At 43.7% G+C, this 19,750-nt stretch overlaps 2 long non-coding RNA genes across 3 annotated transcripts in view; both read right to left on the bottom strand.

Moving 5' to 3' along the window:
* Positions 437-4,039, bottom strand: LOC110401890. 2 transcript variants are annotated; one of them, XR_002440671.1, is made up of 3 exons: positions 3,781-4,039; positions 3,340-3,498; positions 437-779 (listed from the first exon to the last, which is right to left on the bottom strand). It is a non-coding gene; the product is annotated as an uncharacterized LOC110401890 (long non-coding RNA). The 2 variants fall into 2 exon arrangements; XR_002440672.1 differs by lacking the exon at positions 437-779 and adding an exon at positions 790-3,247.
* LOC110401171 overlaps positions 14,948-19,750 on the bottom strand; it is a 122,895-nt gene continuing 118,092 nt past the window's right edge. Inside the window, exon 13 of the long non-coding RNA XR_002440298.1 lies at positions 14,948-18,350. This is a non-coding gene — a long non-coding RNA (uncharacterized LOC110401171). The remainder of the gene's footprint in view (positions 18,351-19,750) is intronic.

Here is a 19,750-nt window from a genome sequence, read left to right as displayed (position 1 = left end):
CAGCTGATTTATTAATTTTAGTTTCAATCAAAGTGTCACCTGCAGACACAAAAATGTAGGCCTCGCCATAGAAAATACAGTTTAAAAAAAAAAACACACAACAAAAACAGAGTGAGAAAGAGGGGGAAAAAGAGTGAGTGAGAGGAAATAAAGAGAGAGAAAGACCAAAGGTTTAATTCTGAGAAACTCTGCCAGCAATATTCTTTTTCTACATGAACGCCAGACGACCTATTCTCCACGAAGCCAAAATAATTCCCAGCCACATAATTAAAAAAAAAAAAATCCAAAATTAAACATTTTTGTCATACTTGGAAAGTCAGCCCCAGAGCCGGGAACTCGTGCTAACCCGGCGGCTGCCAAAACAATCGGCCCCTGTTGTCAGTAGGGGGACATTCTCCCCAACGAACCGCCTGAACAACAAGTCCACAGAGCAAAATGTGCAAAAAATTCTCAATTAGTTGTCTTTATTTAGTGAACACTATGGGGTCCTCGACGGCGCTATAGAATTATGGCAGGAAAGCCGAGCTCTTCAGTGGCTTATTAGCATTCTCCGAGGGTTGGAGTGCTGTTGGTAGCAGACTGGTGCCTCCAAGAGCTGGTGGTGGGACCCCGGCACTCCTCTGGCTTTGTCCTTTTGTCCTTCCCAGCCAGCAGGAAGTACGGCCCGATGTCCGGGGTATTCTGGGATACCTTCGTCTCATTCATGGCTTGCAGCACCGGCACTCCCCGTGCCTTTGTCAGCCACCACGAGCATCCTCCTCGCCTGGGAAGCAGGAGCCCTGGGTTTGCCATTTTAAAAATGCAGTTAGAAAGTGGGTCTGCTCCCTCCTCCTCCTCCTCCTCCCCCAGCAGCTTTCCCAAATGAACATCACCGTCAATGGGCCGGGGTCGAAGAAGCTAAATGTTATGCTGCCGTCCTATTAAATTACATCAGATGTTATCAACAACCCGCTCCAACGTTAGAGCAAAGGAAGGCAAATAGGGGTAAATGGAAGCATCTCTCCATCCAATTCTTATCTTAATTTAAATGTAAAGTGAATTTTTTTTTTTTTTTAAAGAAAAGAGGGGGGAAAAATGTTGGGTAGCAAGTGCTAGAAATGTCTTTTCTGAGAAAGAGGGTATTTGCTGCTTTAGGGAAAACACTATCATTGACTAAATTAACAAGTTGTCTTATCAACTGCCATAAGCCTTGAAGTCTAATTAATTTAGTACTGATCAATAGCCTTGAATGAAGCATTGATTTCTGCAGCTTTCCAGGGCTGAAGCAGAATCACATTCTCTGCTCCATCCACACTCCTCTCACAGGAACCACACATTTGTGTTATTAACATTTGTTTCCCCCTCTTCAGTGTCCAGAAAGCATTTCAGCAATTAATTCCCATGGAATTGTTGATCTTTTAATTTATTCTGAATAAGGAAAGTGGCATGACTGGAAGAATATACTTCCCAGAAAGCATACATTTTTCTTGAGTTGAGTTATATTCTGCTATAAAAGTTACTTAAGAGGAAAAAGATTCAATGAGTAGATCATTAAATGACTTCAAACTTGGCAGAACTGCAGATAAATCAGTCGGGATTTCCTCACTGATGCCCACCAAAGTGTTGTCTTCTTGAACATATATGATGAGTTTAGCAGTAGGATCTACAGCTATCTGGAGAGTGTGCTTAAAAGACTACAGCATCAACCCACCCAGAGGTCCTCTACGAGTCATCAGAATAAGAACAAAGTCTTTGAATACTGAGCTTGAAAGTGAAATTTCTCAGCTGCTATGGACATGTATAAGCTGCCATCAACAGATGTGTCATGGCTGCCCATGGAAAATGAGGTCCTCAGTGAGGCCATGCAAGTCTCAAGCCTGAGTCACCAGAGCCGGCCTCACTGGCCACTGGAACAGGCCTCACTAAGATTTTTGTGCTGTCTTTGGCCCGTGGTGACTTGGGCTGGTGTCCCCTAGGGAAGTAGAAGTAGACTCATCGCTGGTATCCACAAGCCTTGAGCTGAGCCCTTACAGGAGGAAAAGAGAAGTGTGTAAACACTCCCCTGTATGTCAGCCTTAGGGAGGGCAACCCATCTGCAGGGATGAGGCCTTGGGGTTAAATTCTAAATCCCTGAAGATGCTCCACTGTCAGCACCACAACTCAAGCTAGGACGTGGGGCTCCTCATTTTGTCAGAATTACTTACACCCAAATCCACCAGGACAAAAGAGTGGAGAAAGGGCCAAATCCAGCTGGTGGGGTCCCTACCTCACTTTTGCTAGGAAGCACTTTGACAGCCCGAGCGAGCGGTGAAAGGGAGATCAGAGTCAGGCCCTAAATGCTTACAAATTAGCTTACATGCCAAACCTGTATGAGCAGAAGGAGTCAAGCGTTGCGACAGGTCTCCTACAAGCCCTCTGCCTCCACTGTGCTCCCCAGTGGAGGTACAGTGCTCGCTTTCTTTCTTTTTTTCCATGCTTCCTCCTATAAAAGTAGCTGCACTCAACTGATTCCAGTAGAAAAAAAAAAAAAAAGGAGTGTGGGGGAGTCACAATAGGAAAAAAAAAAATCTAAACTGCAGAAGAATTACATTTTACCTTTACAAAATTTGGCCCTTTTAGCTTGAAGTTTAAAAAAAAAAAACTACAAAAAACACACCACAAAAGTCCCTCTCCTAATCTGTTTGGGGGCCTCCATGAGTTTCCATAGCACTTTACAAAAGATCTTTATTGAAGAAAGGATTGGACAAACTTTCCTTATATGTGTGGCCCTAGTCATTAATTGCCCCTGTCTTCTTTACCAAGGCCTTATTCCTATGTAAATACCCTTGCATAATGTTACAGGCTATTGTCAGGCCAGCGCCAGTCAGTCGCCACTTATATGCATTTTTATTTCAATCCGCTGCGCAGAGAATGAAAAGATGTCTGGACTTAAGCTGTTTACCAACTGGGCCAAAGCTGCAGTGTGGAAGAACTGAAGAAAGCACCAGGCAACTGCAGGAACAGACTTTGACAATGCAAGCAGCCATTTTCAGTTGAGTTATTAACCTACCCTGAAACTCTTCTAATCTATGCCTTTTTTAAAGAACAAATGTACTGAACCAAACATGAATGAGGCAGCGCTATTAAGAGAGAAATCCTCTAAAGGACTATTGAGCGCAACATAGGTTTGTAATCATTTTGTCTCAGTTGCCTGCTACCAACATTATCAATGATGAAAATGCTTGCTCAGTTGTGGTGGATTGTCCCGTAATTAAATGACAGTGCCGTACTGTAAAAGAACATGCAGAAACACAGGAGATAGCGCGGGCTTTCAAACGGGCCGCACGGAGAGAGGAGTAGGGGTGGGGATGGATTACAAACCGACTTGGAAATGCTGAATTGAGAACGTCGCAATCTTCCTTGTAGAGGACAAGCGCGTTTTTAGGATCGTTCTGTCAGAAAAAAGCCTTAAAATGTACTGTCGCGTGGAGTGTCCTCCAGATAAAAGGCAGTGTAACTACGTAGAGGGAATTCTTCCTCCTTTAGGTTTAAGAAAAGCACAAAAATGAGAAATCAAGCCTCGCCTATACTCACAGGAAAAAGAGCCTTATAAGTTTGCTGCAGGCTACATCTTTGTAGTGACTTAATGGCACTACAATCTACATAGCGTAGTATTAGCCTTAAGAAACTCTTGACTATTTGCATGCATATTAGAATCCAATGAGAGCTTAATAAGTGCATATATATGACAGAGGAAACATCTCATTGCATAGTTAAAGCTACAAAAAAACATTGAGGGAGGCAAAGTCTCAAGTTAATTACCATTACAATGCAATCAAGTACGGCAGTCATAGCTGAAAACCTTTTCTATTAAGACCGCTAGGCTCAACCTTGTCTCTGCAGGTCAGCTCCAGCACAGATAACCTTTCCAGCAGACAAATACATGTAAAATGGGCTCATCTAATTAAAAGCTCAGGGAGGTGTAGAAAAATACCAGCGCATTGAGCCTGAGCAAATCACAGAGTACCCCCTCCAGCTGGATGGAGCTACAATATGTAGCTGCTGTTTGTTCTGGAAGGAAACTGAGTCACTTACCATTTCAATAGGTTAATCAATTGACAATTAAATGGAGAAATTGGTTAACTCTGCAACAATTAACATGACACTCTATTAAGTACACTTTCTAATTGCCACAGCTGCAAGTGAAAATTAACGGCGGTGTCAAAGCAGCCGCACAAGGTTGTGCTGTTTCTGGTGCTGTTAATGTAATAAAAGTGACTCTAAACACCTGTGCTTAATTTCACACCCTTAAGCACAGGGAGGAAAGGGTACAGCACTGAGTTCTGTATTTAGCTAATGAACACACCACGTGTTTGTTGTGTATGTGTGTACAAGTATTATATACATAGACATGCAGAGACACAGGTGTTGGTTTGCATGCACAGATGTACTCTCACCTTTTGGTATCTAAAGGGGGGCTGTAGGAAAGAAGGGGACAGACTCTTCAGCATGGTCTGTTATGGCAGAACAAGGGAAAATGGTTTCCAACTAAAAGAGGGGAGATGTAGGTTGGATATAAGGAAAAAGGTTTTTACAACAAGTGCAGCACTGGCACAGGTTGCCCAGAGAGGTGGTGGGTGCCCTGTCCCTGCAGACACCCAAGGTCAGGCTGAATGGGGCTCTGAGCAACAGATCAAGATGTAAGTGTCCCTGTTCATTGCAGGGGGGTTGGATCAGATGAACTTAAAGGGTCTCTTCCAACTCAATTCTATGATTCTGTGACTATTACTTCCCAAGTATAATGCATATTCCTTTAAAACAACTTTTCAAATAAATAATAAGCTTCTCTGAGTGTTAAAGATCTGTAGTACATGTACATCTTGTGTACATAATGTTTGTGTGTGATTAGAGGGATACATGGAGAGACACATGCTTACACACACACATAAAGGCTAAGAAGGAAACAGAAGAAACGGAATGGTCAGCTGTCTCAAGAATGGGCAGTTTTATGGTGATTTGGAAAGGTTCTGGTTTGAACAATTATCTAGTTGCAGTGCATGCCTTGCCAGGAATCAGAGTAGATACCAGCAGAGCATGAGCCCTCACGGAGTTGGTGGAAACGTCTTTGCTTTTGTCAGGACAGAAAGCTTTGTTTTGTAGAAAAAGGTGCTGGTTCTGCTGGTTCAGTTCCCAGCTCCTCCATGCAAAACCTGAATGCTTTTGCTGGGAAGAGCAATAGAATGTGAACCATACGCAGCTGCTGAGGGTCAGCTCTCCTTGCTTCAGCAATGTTGGCAGCAGATAATTGCTTCTCCCACACAGTGTTATGGGTTTTCTATCTACGGCAGACATTCTGCAAAGAGAAGATCAAGACCCATACTCACTTAGGTGACTTTTCTCGTGTTTTCACAGCTTGCATCTTCTGGGGGCTTGGCAAGATCTACTTTCTTGTGGATGTAGTTCAATGATGGGCTAAACCCCTCCTCTATTACATGTAGGTGGTGGGAATTTTAGAAGAAACTCTTTACTCAGTGGGTGGTGAGGCACTGGAGCAGGTTGCCCAAGAAGCTATGGATGCCCCATCCTTGGAGGTGCCCAAAGCCAGGTGGGAAGGGGCCCTGGGCAGCCTGACCTGGTGGGAGGCACCCATCCCTTGGTAGGAGTTGGAACTCGATGACCTTTAAGGTCCCTTCCAACCCAACTGTTCTATGATTCTATGATAAGGCTTTGCACCTTGCTGCTGTTTTCTGTCTGCTTTCTCTGGATGTGGTGGGTTGGAGATTGCACTCAAACATGGGTTTCTGTGACCAGCCAGCTCCTAACCTGTTTCCTTCACAGGGTTGTATGGGGAACCTATAGAGAAGGCCAATCCGAGGTGCCCTGCAGAGGCTTGTAAGGACACGGTCAGGTTTTCCCAGAACAAATTATATTACTTCTGATCTCTGCTGTGAAAGAAGCAAAGCTGCAAATCCTTAAAGCTAATAGTGCTATAATAGTAATTGTTTTGGTTTGGGTTTTTTTTTTTTAGCCAAAAAAAGGGGAAGGACAACATGTTACATCAGTCGCTGGTGTTCAGAAACCATGAGAACTGCAGATTTCTGCAATGAGATGAATTAAGCTAAAAGCCATATTAAGCAGCATTGCACATCTGTTGCACTTTTTTTTATTATTCCATATGTGTCCTTGCTGTATGAAAGTGTTTAATGTTGTTCAGCTAATTGATAGAATCAAACACTGATGTTTTAACTCAGCCTGAATTCCCATCAGGCTGCAGGCTGGAAAATTCATCTTTCCAGAAACTTGTGTCTCATGGCCGGATTTGATTTCGCTAGGACAGCCTATTAGCTGCCTCATTTCCCTGCAATGATGAATTTAGATTTGTAGAAGGCAGGAAAGCTGCAGGGACAGCGTCTGGTCCTCTCCTTGGTGAACAAAGCCCGCTGTGGCAGCAGGAAGGAGGATGAGGTCTGCCAGGCTTTGCCATCCAGCCCTGGAGAACCTATAGCCTACAGAGAGAAGACTCTGCAGGCAGCAGTGAGGGTGTCTGATGTGCACTGGGATGCAGTGTTTGAAGGACCTTCTCCACTGGCAGCAGACCAGAGAGCCCAGCAGTGCTGGTGGCAGCGGTTCAGGCTAAATAAATAGCGAGGAGCGAGAGATCAGGGTGAAATCCCAGCCTGGAGGAGTCTGCTGTTGGCTTCTCGGCTGAGAAAAAACCTTCCTTGAAAGGCTTTTTCTCGGAAAATATGCTGAATGCATGGAGCAACATCTGGAAATGAAGGGAAACCCACAGCTTTCCCCTTTCTGCCATGGCAGAGCTGTTGCTCCATCCCTGCCTGAGTCAAGGGGAGGTCTGTCCCTGCATGCCATGGGTGTAGGCTAACATATAGTTCTAATTGCAGCTGCTTTCCCTCTAATTACAGCTCCGTTTGGTTAGGATTTTCCTCCAATCCCTCATTTCCCCTAAAGCAAACACCAGTGCACCAGAGTTCTAACCCCAGTGGGGACATTTATTAATAACCCCCTCAGCAAATAGGGAAAAAAATCATTATGCTGTATTAGGAGCTAAAATATTTTCTCACCGCAAAAGCTAATTGATAAAACCAAGCAGACTTTATGGGGCAATTAATGTTAAGATGAAAATAAACACGAGAGCAAAACAAAAACAGAATCACTGAGGATATGTTTTTCTGGCTTTGAGGGTTGTTATGGTGAGGGGGAAATGAGATGTTGGTAAATAATCCGAGATTACCTGTGTTCACTGGAAAAGGAGAGAATAAATCGAGGTTTGAAACAAAGGATGCTTGTACACCCCTTCCAATGAGAGTGGTTCCAACTCTTAAGGCATCTTGCTTGACTTTCCAAAAAGTCATTCATTTTAAAATACTTGTAGAATCACAGACTCACAGAATCATTCAGGTTGGTAGAGACCTCCAAGATCCCCAAGCCCAACCCCAGCCCACCCCACCATGCCCACTGCCCACGTCCCTCAGTGCCACATCTCCATGCCTCTTGGACACCTCCAGGGATGGTGATCCCACCACAGCCCTAGGCAGCCTGTGCCAGTGCATCACCACTCTTTTGGAGAAGAAATTTTTCCTAATATTCTACCAACTTGCCCTCTCCCATTGCTAGAATTGCCCTTTTTTTGTCTCTCCCAGAAATGCTACCAATTCAGTACTTCACTGTAGAAATTAACTACAGTGGGGTACGTTATCTAGACGAATTTGTATCCCCTTAACAAAATCCATAATGTTGTCCCTTTAAATAATGATGTAAGATGAAAGGGGAAACAACTTCAACTTTGAGCGATCTCCAGGGCTCCCAGGTAGTAGCTGCTAATGCAAGTCAAACAGTGAATAACTGGAAAGGAAAACCACACCAGCCCAGACACACAGCCTACATATGAGCTCAGGAGGGTGGGGACGGAGATAATTAAGATCCAGGCAAACGAAATGCTTCCTACCTGAGATTTTATTCATTCATCAAACAATATTACCCATTTCTGTCCATGCAGGCAGTGAGAATTTTGCAGGGTTGATGAAAAGCTAACAGAGGTGTGAAACTAAGTTCTTTTCTAACCAGCAGTTTATAATTCCATTTGATTCTTAAATTTTCAGTTAGTTTAGGTTAGTGAGGTTTTTCAGCAGCTGAATGCTGTGCAAGTCCTGTCTAAAGAGATGATGGATGCAAGGAGCTCTTTGCTTTATTCTGTCATAGAATCATAAAATCATTAAGTTTGGAAAAGATCACTAAGATCATTTAGCCCAGCCGTCAACCTATCCCCACCATGTCCACTAACCATGTCCCTCGGTGCACATCTACCTTTTTCCTATTGTGGATTCAAAAAAAAAAAAGGCATAATAACTTGTTTATTAACTAATAATAATACAAGTTTGGATGCATCCTATCCCTATTTGAGGACTCTGCGTTGGCTGATAGAGAGAACTTGCTTCCTATATGTCACAGCAGAGATTTTTAGGGTGTTTCTTGGGAAAATTATTCCCACATCCATTGGGGCAGGCCATGTCATCTCCTAACACTGAGAGGACTCCAGTGGAGGAATGTGCACTGTAATTCAGCTCCATGTGCTGTTGGGCTGCCAAGCAAGTCCCAGGGGACTTGGCCACGCTGCGTGGAAGTGGGGGTCAGGAGCTTTTAACCAGGCACTTCTTGATCCCTGATGAGCAGCTAGGCACTCATGGAGTTAACAGCTATTTTAAAGAAGGTTCAACTTTAACATGCTGTGTCCAGAAGGTGATGGTGTCTCCTCAAGCTGCCTGGGGGCAACAGCATCTGCTCATTCACCTGTAACCCAGCTGAGATTATGCTTTGCTTTCTATCATGTGCAGGGCCAACAGCCAACAGCTCATGGTCGGCCGTGATCTGAAGATTTTAAGACATGCTCACTGTCCTTTTGTTCACCTTTCCCATAGGATCTGTGGGAGGCTGGTCCCTCTTTGAACATCTGGACTGGTGTGCGGCTGCATTCACTGGAACAGGAACCCCACATGGAAAAAGAGCTAAAGGCAGGACTCAATTCCTCTTCACTCCTGATGTGCTGGCCCAGCTCCAATGCGATGCTAAAGAGATACTAAGGCTGGATGCTCATCCAACCCTCCTGGCTCTGGAAGGGAGCTTGGGGTCCCAGATGCTTCTTGTTCGTGTATTGGCCCCAGTCTCATCACTTACATGGAGGTTTGCTTGCAGGTGAGTGCTAAGAGATTTCCTGGTTACGTTGATGGCATCAGCTGGGCACTGCTGCTGCGTGGCCTCACATACTCTGAGTTTCCAAGGAATGGTCTACAAGTGTCAGGATAAGGTGAGAGAAAAAGTAGAAGCTGAGCATGGATTTTTCCACCTTCCAAATCCCTGGCAAATTGCCCATGCCAGCGTATCAGCCTAGGTGTTTATTGCAATGAGCTAAGGCTTGGGCATTAGAGATTTCTTGTATTTAGCTGTTCACAACTTGAATGAGATCTTGCCTCATATTATTGGGAAACAATTTGAACCTCTCGTATCAAAACTTCAGAAGACAAATAGTCAAAAAGTCTTTGCCAGTGTTAAAAAAAAAAGAAACCAAAGGAGAATATTTCATGTCAGTGAAGGGATACTGGGAACAGAGCAGGGACCTGCTGGATGTGTTCAGGTGTTGGGGAACAGAAGTGCAAACACTCCCATGTGACACTTTGGGCTCTGGTCAGCAGAGAACCAACGCCCTGCAGCTCTCCCAGGCTCCCACCTCCTCCCAAAGCAGAGGAAGAACAAGATGCCACAGTCACGTAATGCTTGCTGAGCTTCCATCTGCACTAAGGCAGCTTTGCTCTTTGTGGACTGCAGTGCCAACATACGCCTCTGTGCACCCTAACACCACTTGAGCTCCAGACAATAACCAGTGTGGCCCCACATTTCTTACCGTAGCTCTGCTCCTAATGTTTGGTTGAGTCTCGCACCTCTTAACATCAGTTGCTGCCTATTGAGTTTTCTGCATTTTTCCCCTTCCTGGTTTGTGGCCCACCTGTCCATCCTTTCTTTTCCCACATGTGACATCTCTGCAGACCACAGACAGACGTTTCCATCCTATTGCTGTCCCACAGCTCCTGAGCAGCTTCAGGCACTGCTCCCACTATAAAAACAAACCTGCCACATACTCACTTGCTGGGGACATTCCTTGATCCCAAGATGAGCTTTTGGGTCAATAACAAAACAAGTCCAAGACTGAGAAGTCGTCCCATCCAGGATGTCCCATTCTCAGCATAGGAAATTCAGTCTGAACATAAGAAAGCATGTCATTTGCCTTGAGGCTGGTTGATCACTGTGTCATGCTGCCCAGAGGGACTGTGGAGTCTCCATCCATGGAGATCTCCACAACCAGACTGGCACGAACCTGTGCACCTCACATCCTGGATTTTCTGCTTCTACTCTTTGCCATCTTCTGTAATCTTGCTCCTTGCTCCTGCTTCAAGCCCTGCCTCTCCTTCTTGTCCATTACTCCCCCACTTTCTGGTCTCCTGGACATTGATTTGGCTTTGTTAGTGCTACCTATTGTTTCTCATTATTTTCCCAGCTCTGGTGACACACCGTACTTCAGAGCAACGCACAGAGGATCTAAACGAGACCAAGAGAACATACACATTGCTTGTCACAAATACCATTTTTATCACACAGAAATGGTGCTCAACACACAGCAAGTGCTCATTTTCAAATCCATTGTCCAGTACATACTATAAGGTAACATACATGTGCCATGACATGCGCCTTTCAGAAAAGAGCTGAAGGCCCGGAGCTGAGTTTTGGGGCAGTGGTTGGGGCTCCCTTGCCTTGTGTGTGAGCTCATCCCTTGTGGCCATGTGCATCAATGGACAACAGGGTGCTACCAAGACCCTTCCGCATGGGTGGAGGTGTCCAGTGATGAGGAAAGCTTGTTTCTTCCCCACTGCTTTGCATTACTGGGGTGGAACATTCTCTTCTTAAGCACACTGCAGTAATATTAGATAATTACTTAGCTCATTTTTCCATATGGGTTTTGGCAATTCGTAATTGTCTCAGAGCTGAGAAAATGTTTCCTTTAAGAAGGTTAAACAAAGAGTTTATTGACATTAGTGAAGATTGGTTAAAGAAAACATTATTAAATAAAAGGAGCTTTATTTAAACACTAAATTAATCATTTAAAGGCAAATTAGAGGTCGTAACTCCTCCTAAATAAATAATGTTAAACAATAATTAGATATCCATTTTAGATTACAGGCAAGCACTTGGGTTCAGTGGGCTGAAAAACAAGTTTCTTCTCATCTCTTCAAATTCGTTCAATATACATAATTAAAGCGAACCACTGCCCCGCTTAAATTTTCCACTCCGAGATTAAAAAAAGATTCCGTTTGTAACTCTGTGTCATATTCGCCATTAGATGATAAAACATCTTTAAAGCTCCACTTTCATATAAACAGAAGAAAGGATGAGAGCATCCGGGGAGATCTCCGGCGGTGGAAATCGATTCTCCTAAGCTACTGGTTACACTTATCAACCTTATCAAACAGGCCGATGCACAAGTGCCCTCAGCCACTTTGATTGGGGTGATCTCCCCGCGCCGGCGCTAACCTCTCAGACACTACGGCGCGTGCAAGGCGCGTTATCTGCGCCCTAATTGCACCCACCGCACCCTCCCTTTCATTAGCACTCGTGGGCGTCTCTTAAGTAGGAGACGAAATTAAAAGCAACCATCCTCATTTCTCATTTCATTACGGCCTTGTTGTTTTTCAGGCTTGGAGTCATTTCTTTTGTTGTCTCCTAAGGGAGGAACGACCCTTCCCCTGATCGGCCTGTTTCAAAGAGGGGCTGGGGGCAGGGAGGACAGGACCCCATCCTCCGGGCCCACCACCAACTGCCTAAAAAACGTGGGGATCCTCGTTCGACAAGGCCGCGACATTCCGGAGGTGGATTAATGACACCTGACGGGAGCGCCCACAAATAATGATGGCACACTTTGGACACCGCGCTCAGTGTAGGCGAATATTGCGGGGCTAATTAGCATTGGTAATCGCACACTTGGCGCTGGCTTTGGCTACAGCTGTTTTGCACACCTCTGGCTCCTTGCTCTTGCCTTGCATTGCCAGCACCAAGGTTATTTTCACCTGTATTTCACCTATTTTCTTGCTGCTTCAATTTCTTCTATTTCATAATGTAAAAGGCTGCTGTTAGGGGTGTTTTCAGCCCCGCTGTCTCACACCTCATGCAGATCTTCAGGCTCTGCAACAGGCACAGGGGCTGCAGATTCCATTTAAATCCACATTCTGGGAAGAATAACCTCACAGGGAAAAGTTGTTTTTGCACAGCCCTGATATCTCTCATTAGCCAGCAAACAGAAAGGAACAGAACAGGACTTTTCTGATTATTTCACTGTTTTTCCCCCCCCCTTAACCACTGAATTTACACACAAAAAAGAAAGGCACTTTGTATTTAAGGTTAACCAAGTTTCAGTACAATTTTTTTTTCTTTTTTTACAAACTGGAATCACACTAATCTTTTTTTTCTTGCTCTAATGTGTGGCTGTTGAAATCCTTAGCTGTGATAAATTAAGCTACTTATTAATCTAATTATCGTACATTCATCCTAGAAACTTTCATGTGACTTGAAAAGGCTATTCAACCTTTTCCCTCCCCTCCTAGAAAGGGCTCAACCTTGCACCAATTAAGATCATTCTGAAGTAATGCTTTAAAAAAGCTTTCTTTAATCACCCAGTGGAACATGGGCTGGTGGTAAGCAAACTAAAAGCTGTGAGAAAAGTTTACCTTACCTTCAAGTCTGGATATTTTGGGTCGGGAGAGGAAGGTACAATTGCGGCATTCCTCTCCTCCTCCTCCTCTTCTCTGCTCTTCTAAATAAATCCATGGAATTATTTAGGAACAGAAGTTCTTAATGAAACTGCTGGCATTTCTCTGAACACAGCAAAGGACAAGATGTGAAGATTTACTCAAACTAAAACCCCTGAAATCTGATTAGGTACTGGGGTAACGAGAACTTTCTGACTCTCAGAGTACGTATTCACCATTTGGTTCTTACAGGCATTGCTTTGTTTTAGTGCCTCGCCATTGATATGAAAGCATCCTGACACCAAAGTATATTCCATTCAGGATTTAAAAGAAGAAGAAAAAAAGAAATAAGAACAGAAAAGACACATCCTCGCTCAAACATCCTTTCGCTGCCAAACGGTTTTCTTACTTTTTTTTTTTTTTAATAACCGCATAAACGGGGCTATTTTGTATTCAAATGAGACGAGCTATTAATCTGAATGCAAAGCAGCTTGGGTGTGACAGGTTTACCCCAAGACAGAATTGGTGAGCAGCCCGACGTGGGGAACGGCCGCTCTTGCCTCCCCGTGCCTCGCAAACTTGCTAACTGTGAATAGTTTTTGAAGTGAAGATTAAAAGAGCGGAATTATAAAGTATAATTACATTTTATTGAAACTCCAAAAATCAGAAAAAAAAAATTCAGCAGGAAACTTTTAGTGAAACATGATGTGTTGTCATTATCATTAAAAGATAAAAGTTCCATACTGTTTTTATCTGTTTATTTGGAAGAAATCCAGCCTTTGCAGTTACGCAGGAAACAAAAAACTGGAATGCAGGAGTAATTATTAAAACTGTGTGATTTGTTATCTCAGCTACTGTCTTTCCAAATGGTAATGCGATATCAGCAGCTGCAGACGGTCGCTGATTTCCTCTATTAGTAAACAAGTGCTTTGGAGACCTGTGTGAGGCACTTTAAGCCCACTACTCCCCGAAGTGCTGTCAGGCTTAACTACTAATCCATGGTATTTCAGAGCACTGGAAATTCATCTTTATAAAACCTGAACAAAAAAGGGAAAAAGCCTGGAGGGCAGGAGCTCCCTCTGGTGAGACAAATGACATGTTCATTTATTAATGAAACAATAACCCTGGAAAGAGGATCAAAGCACATTCCATCCTCACTTTACAATCCTCAATTTTCTCAGGCCATACCATTTAATTGAGCCATGACAATGGAATACTTAATTGTTGCGTTAAAGTTTGAAGAAGCGCCTTCTTCGGAATCAATGTTCATTTCTGGATTATGACGGTATAACGTAGCCAGCTTGTAGCTGCTGGAATTTGATTTTCTCTCTTTCTTTTATGCAGAGCTAGAGAAAGAGATCATTTTATTCCTTTACCTCTTATCCCTGCCTAAGAACACTCATTCTTGTCTACACACGCTCCCCTTTCCTGTCCATCTGTGGCTGCCCCGTACCAAGCCAGCTGCTGGCCCTTTGCACATGTGGGTTGTGCCTGGGGGGGGGAAGAGTCCAGGGGTGACTTCTGCAAGATGCAGGAGATGCAGCACCTTGGAAAGGTGAAAGAAACCATCTGCCTTTCCTGCTTTCAAGGCAAGATGAAAGAAGAAGCTACAATGTGGAGCTGGCCTTGCTGCGTCCTCTTTGCTCAAGCAACGTCTTGTTGCTGAAGTAGATATAGCATTTTAACCTCTGCTTTTGGGAGAGCTCATCAGGGGGTATGGATTGCACATGCAAAACACATAATTCATACAAATATGAATACTCATAATTCATAATAACTCCATCATTCATAATGATGGTTTGGCTTCTTGGCTCCAGTCGGAGGAGGTCTTTGAATACGTGCACACATTTCTATTCAAGTTGTGCTTGGATGTCACCACCTTCCTGAATCCAGGCTGTGGGCAAAGCCCAGGGGCTGACATCTGTCCTGCTTCTTGGAGCCAGGTAACTACTGATAGGACAAGAGGGAATAGCCTTAAGCTGCACCAGGGGAGGGTCAGGTTGGATATTAGGAAACATTTCTTCTCAGAAAGAGCAGTGATGCACTGGCACAGGCTGCCCAGGGAGGTGGTGGAGTGCCCATCCCTGGAGGTGTCCAAGAGTCATGGAGATGTGGCACTGAGGGACACAGGCAGTGGGCAGGGTGGGGGTGGGCTGGGGTTGGGCTTGGGGATCTTGGAGACCTTTTCCGACCTCAATGATTCTGAGAAAACAGATTGATGCTTCTATGATCAGGAATGCTTAAAGGGCTTCTGATGTTGACCCCAACTTCATGTAACTCACAGAGGACCTTCTGATTCTTTCCTGAGGGCTCAGCTTGCCCTTTACAAAATGTCTGAGGCAAAACGTCCCCCCTTCTGGCTCTGCGCCCAGCTCCTGCTGGGATCCCCAACATTTTAGATGAGAAGTGCCCAAAATCAAAGCCAGATTTCCAAAAAGAACATTATAAGTTCTGAAATGAATGCATGTGTCATACCCATCTCTCCTAGCACTCTCTCCCTCTCATCTCTTTTTATCATAGTTCTTACTGCTGACTCATTTTGTATAAATGATATTTACTGACTCATTATCCCATACTGATGGACTACGTTATTTCTTCTTAACCCGATTTTAAATTAGCAGTCATTTTCTGGATGCCTGTAAAGATGCAGATAGAAAGGTCATCATGCAGGAGCGCGTGCTACCTTTACATTAATACCTTATAGCTTATTAATTCTACTTATGACATGCATTATAATACACTTGCATGTACATAGTGCCTATCATCTCATAACCCTGAGGCACTCACAAACATCAACTAAGCCTTGCAATCTTCTTAGTTTGGGTAAAGAGGGACAGAGTGAGGTTAAGTCTCTTCTGACAGCTCTGCACAGAACTGTATCCTGACACCCTGCAGGCTCTGGAAGCTCACGCTTCCTATACAATGGCTAATGCTCACTATAGGATGGCGAATGGTCCTTATAGGTTGCTTAATGATCCCTGTTCCTCCATGCATGGTAGAGATGGTTTGCAGCATTGTATATGTCAAGGGAATAGGAGAGAAAATGAGTCTCCAAGGGGTCCCAGTGGTATTGCCCATACTAACAGGTATTGCCCTCCATCCTTGCTCTGACTCAAGTAGTGGACTAGGCATTGGCTGTGCACGAGGAGAGTAAACCTTGGTTGTTCAATATCGGTACGAAGGGGATAAAGGAGAAAGACAGAGCTGTTGAGGAATGCACCTAAGCACCAGGTCAGCCTAAGGAAGTGTAAGCGTGGCCCAAACATGCTGAAATCTCCGCTCTGTAGGATTTAATAGAGAATATGGCCCATCCCCATTCTGTGCTAAGTTAGAAGTGAGGAGAGATGGGGACCAATTTGAGACCAGAACTTTGAAGGATGACTAATTCCAGGGGAGCAACAGCACGAGGTCCCTCTGTTCAGGCCAGGCCAAGCCCCATTGCTTCCCAAAGAGGAAGCAAGCAGATAGAGAGGTTTGAGTAAATGAATTGAGTAACAAAGCCTGTAGGGACTTTAATATTTTTCCCCTGGAGTATTGAGAAATATGTGCAAAGATTTCACTCCTGGCAGAGGCCAACAGCTCAATGTTATCCCTTTCTTTCTTTTTTTCTGTGCATTTTGCATCTCACTCACCCCTTCAAGGCGAATCTCAGGTTACCCCAAACACTCCTAGCAATGGGCTGAGGGGCTGCAGGCAATGAAATCCACCCCAGCTCCCTCAGTGTGGGTTCACACAGGGCTGGCGTTGAGCTGAGGCTCCAAGAGGAGGACGGGGCTGAGTCTGTCCATCCCAGCACACGTCGGTGACTGGCTCCCTGTGCCCTGCTCCTCACCTATTGAGTCCCCTGAAATCCGATTACAGATCCAGGCCAGCACCATGTTCAGCTGAACAATTACTTTGCTTTTCCTCTGCTGCAGCTCAGTATATTCTGCAGTTGAGGTTTAGAGGAAAATGCAGTTTTAAGACAAAAAGAGTGGTTGATGATAATGGTATTATAGAGATGGTGTATGGTACTGGACATTACTGTCTGTTGTGCATTGATTAATGGTTCCAGTTGAGACCAAATGATTTATCATGTTTTACTGAGCTATAATAAGAGCTGGGGAATGAAAGCAGTAGGAGGATGGAGAGAGGCGGATGTGCCCTGGGTTGCAGCTGGAGGACAGAGGTTTGCTGCTGTGCTCCATCCAAGGACCATGGCACGTTCAGGCCAGGAGATATTCTCCACTCCCAAAATGAGACACGTGGTCACCTCCAGCAGTGACACCAAAGGAGTTCAACCAAGGTCACAGCATGGAGGAGATGGTTTGAATTGGAGCATCCCCGTCCTCCCAAGTGAGACCCATGAGCTTCCTCCTGCTGGGGTGGGATTTAATGCCATGACCATTTTGGCAGTGCTCGGGGAGGTTTTGGTGTGGGAGCAGGGAACAGGAGGCACAGCTTTCCCAGTGGGGAGGAGGTGAGCTGGGGAGAGGGGTTGGAACTGCCAAAGAAATGTTTTCACGCAGAAGTTTAAGATAATAAACTCAACTGAGTGAGCAGACACCAGGAAGAAATATTTAATTATCCTTCTCACCATTATGAGGAACTTCTGCCACTCTTCAGGTTATTATACAGTAAATAACCAGTTTTCTAAAGGACAGAGCTGTTTTAATTATATGACAATGAATGCATAATTATTATGTTTGTTAGGAATGAATCACAAGACAACAGACTTGATATTGCTGCTCTAGTTAGTGCATCTTAATTACTTTTTCATTTATTTTGCATATAAAAGCTATTTGCTAATTGTCTTTGCTGTAAATATGCAAAATATAATTAGTCATTCACAATTCTTTATGTGTTATCTAACTGTACATTTGTTACTGAGGAATGTATATTAAAGTTTGAATATTTAATGGGCTTTTGTGGCATAGAATATTTTTGTACAAAGTTTTCAGGAAATATTAGAGACATAATTTAAACCTTCCTTTAACCCCTTTTCCTATGCAAACTAATGTTTCCCATAAAGACCAGATATTGATAAATTAAACCCCCTGGAAATCCATTCCTATTTTCTGAGCATACAATACAAATCCAGTGCTGATGATATGAAATGCCTCTTGGTCTCAAACTGAAACCAGAGAGATTAGAGCCCGTTAAAAGTATTGCAACTTGCTCTCTACAGTGAATTTAAATGGTGAGTACAGAATTGCAAATGCATTCAAATCATATAGCAAGATCAAATGCATGTCCAAATGCATTTATCTTTGGTGGAGGTTCATTACTGTGGGAGCAGAAGGATCTGTTGGCAAAATATATTTTCTGGTAGATGTTGCGGATCAAAGCAATAGGTCACCACTTGTGGTTACCACGAGGGTCTTTAGAGCTCGTCTAATACCAAAATACGTAAGACTCAAAACCTTAATTCTGCTCATTCTTTAATTCTGGCACTCGTTGGATCCCTTTTATGTGCATTGCTCACCCTGAATTGGAACCGCAGGTCCGGTCAAACGCTGTGGATTTCCTCCTGTACGTCCTTTTTTCTTTTAAAGGCTTAGACTGGTTTCATCCGTAATTAGCGCTCCGCAAGGCCCGCGGTTCCTGGGAATGTTTTACATTGTGATTAGATTCATTACAGAGATTGACTGGTTAAAGCGGGCTGCGTGTTTCTGGAAGTTGAATTAAAGTACAGGTCTCAAGAACCTCTGCAGATAATTATACATCATCTTTTCCCTCGTCCCCACAAACGCTGCTGCTTCGTTCTCCTGATGCATGTCACATTCTACATTTTTTCATCTCAAACATTTGATTTACTATCCGGTTGTACTGTTAATCCTATGTCATGACACTCCTATTCACTTCTGCTTTTCAACTGAAAGCAGCTTCCTATGAAGATAAAGCTAGGTAAAATCTATTGTAAAGGAAAGAATAACTTCAATGCCGCTATCATATCGAAAAGAAAACACACTCCTCCACTCTTCACCCCTCGGATGCTCTGAATACTTTTCTTAATGATGAAGTCAAACAGAATAGCCACTGAGAATACAAGTCCTGGTTATTTTTTTTCCTCCTCAGAAGTAATCCTGCTCTGTAATTCCGTAATTGTTCTTATTTACATTGGGCAAATCTTTTTAAACTAACGCATATAAAAACAGAGTGACAGTAGGGTAGAAATTAGAAAAAAAAAATAGCTAACATGCTTTAGTAAATTGTGATGCGAATAAATCATCCATATCCCTGCTTATCAAACAAGTATTTGGAAGCACATTTAAATAATGCTATTTAATGCTGGCACTTGCATAAAACCCACAACTGTCAGTGACGTTTTCTTCAAGCAGTTGACTACTTGAGCTACAGATTAAGAAACATGCATTTTATGCATCTAGCACGGCGCAAAGCAAAAAAGCAACTACTTGGAATGATGCTTCACTTCCCCACAGACACAAGAGCATTTAACCAAGCAAAAGCTGAAAAACACCTATTGCACATCACAGGTGGGGTTATGCCTGAAGGAAAGGGGGAACGTTATACAGGAAGGGCAGAATTTTAGTTTCCAACCTGGAAAGCCAGGAGATACCATGTTAGAAGGAAGCACATCCTCAATATATTTACTTTGCTGGAAATATGCACTGGTCAGGGACATGCTAAGAAAGTATATTGAACTCTTTGAATATCTTTCTACCCATTTAAGCCTTCTTAGCAGAGGTTTGTCCCAGGGACCACTGTGCTACGCAGGCAGGCAGGGCTGGGGTTAAAACCTATTGCAATATACAATACTTGGTAAGAAGGTGTTGAGAAAACAGAACCCTTTGATACTACAGCTTCACTTCTGCATCAGACAACTGGCACAGAAAACTAAATTTTGTTGTTAAGGACAGGAGAGATCCATCTCTAAAAGAAATTCAAGGGGGTAATCGATCGCTTTGGTCTCAAAATAATCTTTGCTATTGCATTGCTGCTGTTGGAGGGACGGACAAGACACAGGCTCCCAAAGGTGGCAT

Source organism: Numida meleagris, chromosome 6 (assembly GCF_002078875.1).
Source record: "Numida meleagris isolate 19003 breed g44 Domestic line chromosome 6, NumMel1.0, whole genome shotgun sequence".
In the NCBI taxonomy this organism is placed as follows: domain Eukaryota; kingdom Metazoa; phylum Chordata; class Aves; order Galliformes; family Numididae; genus Numida; species Numida meleagris.
This window is presented reverse-complemented; position numbering and strand designations above follow the sequence as displayed.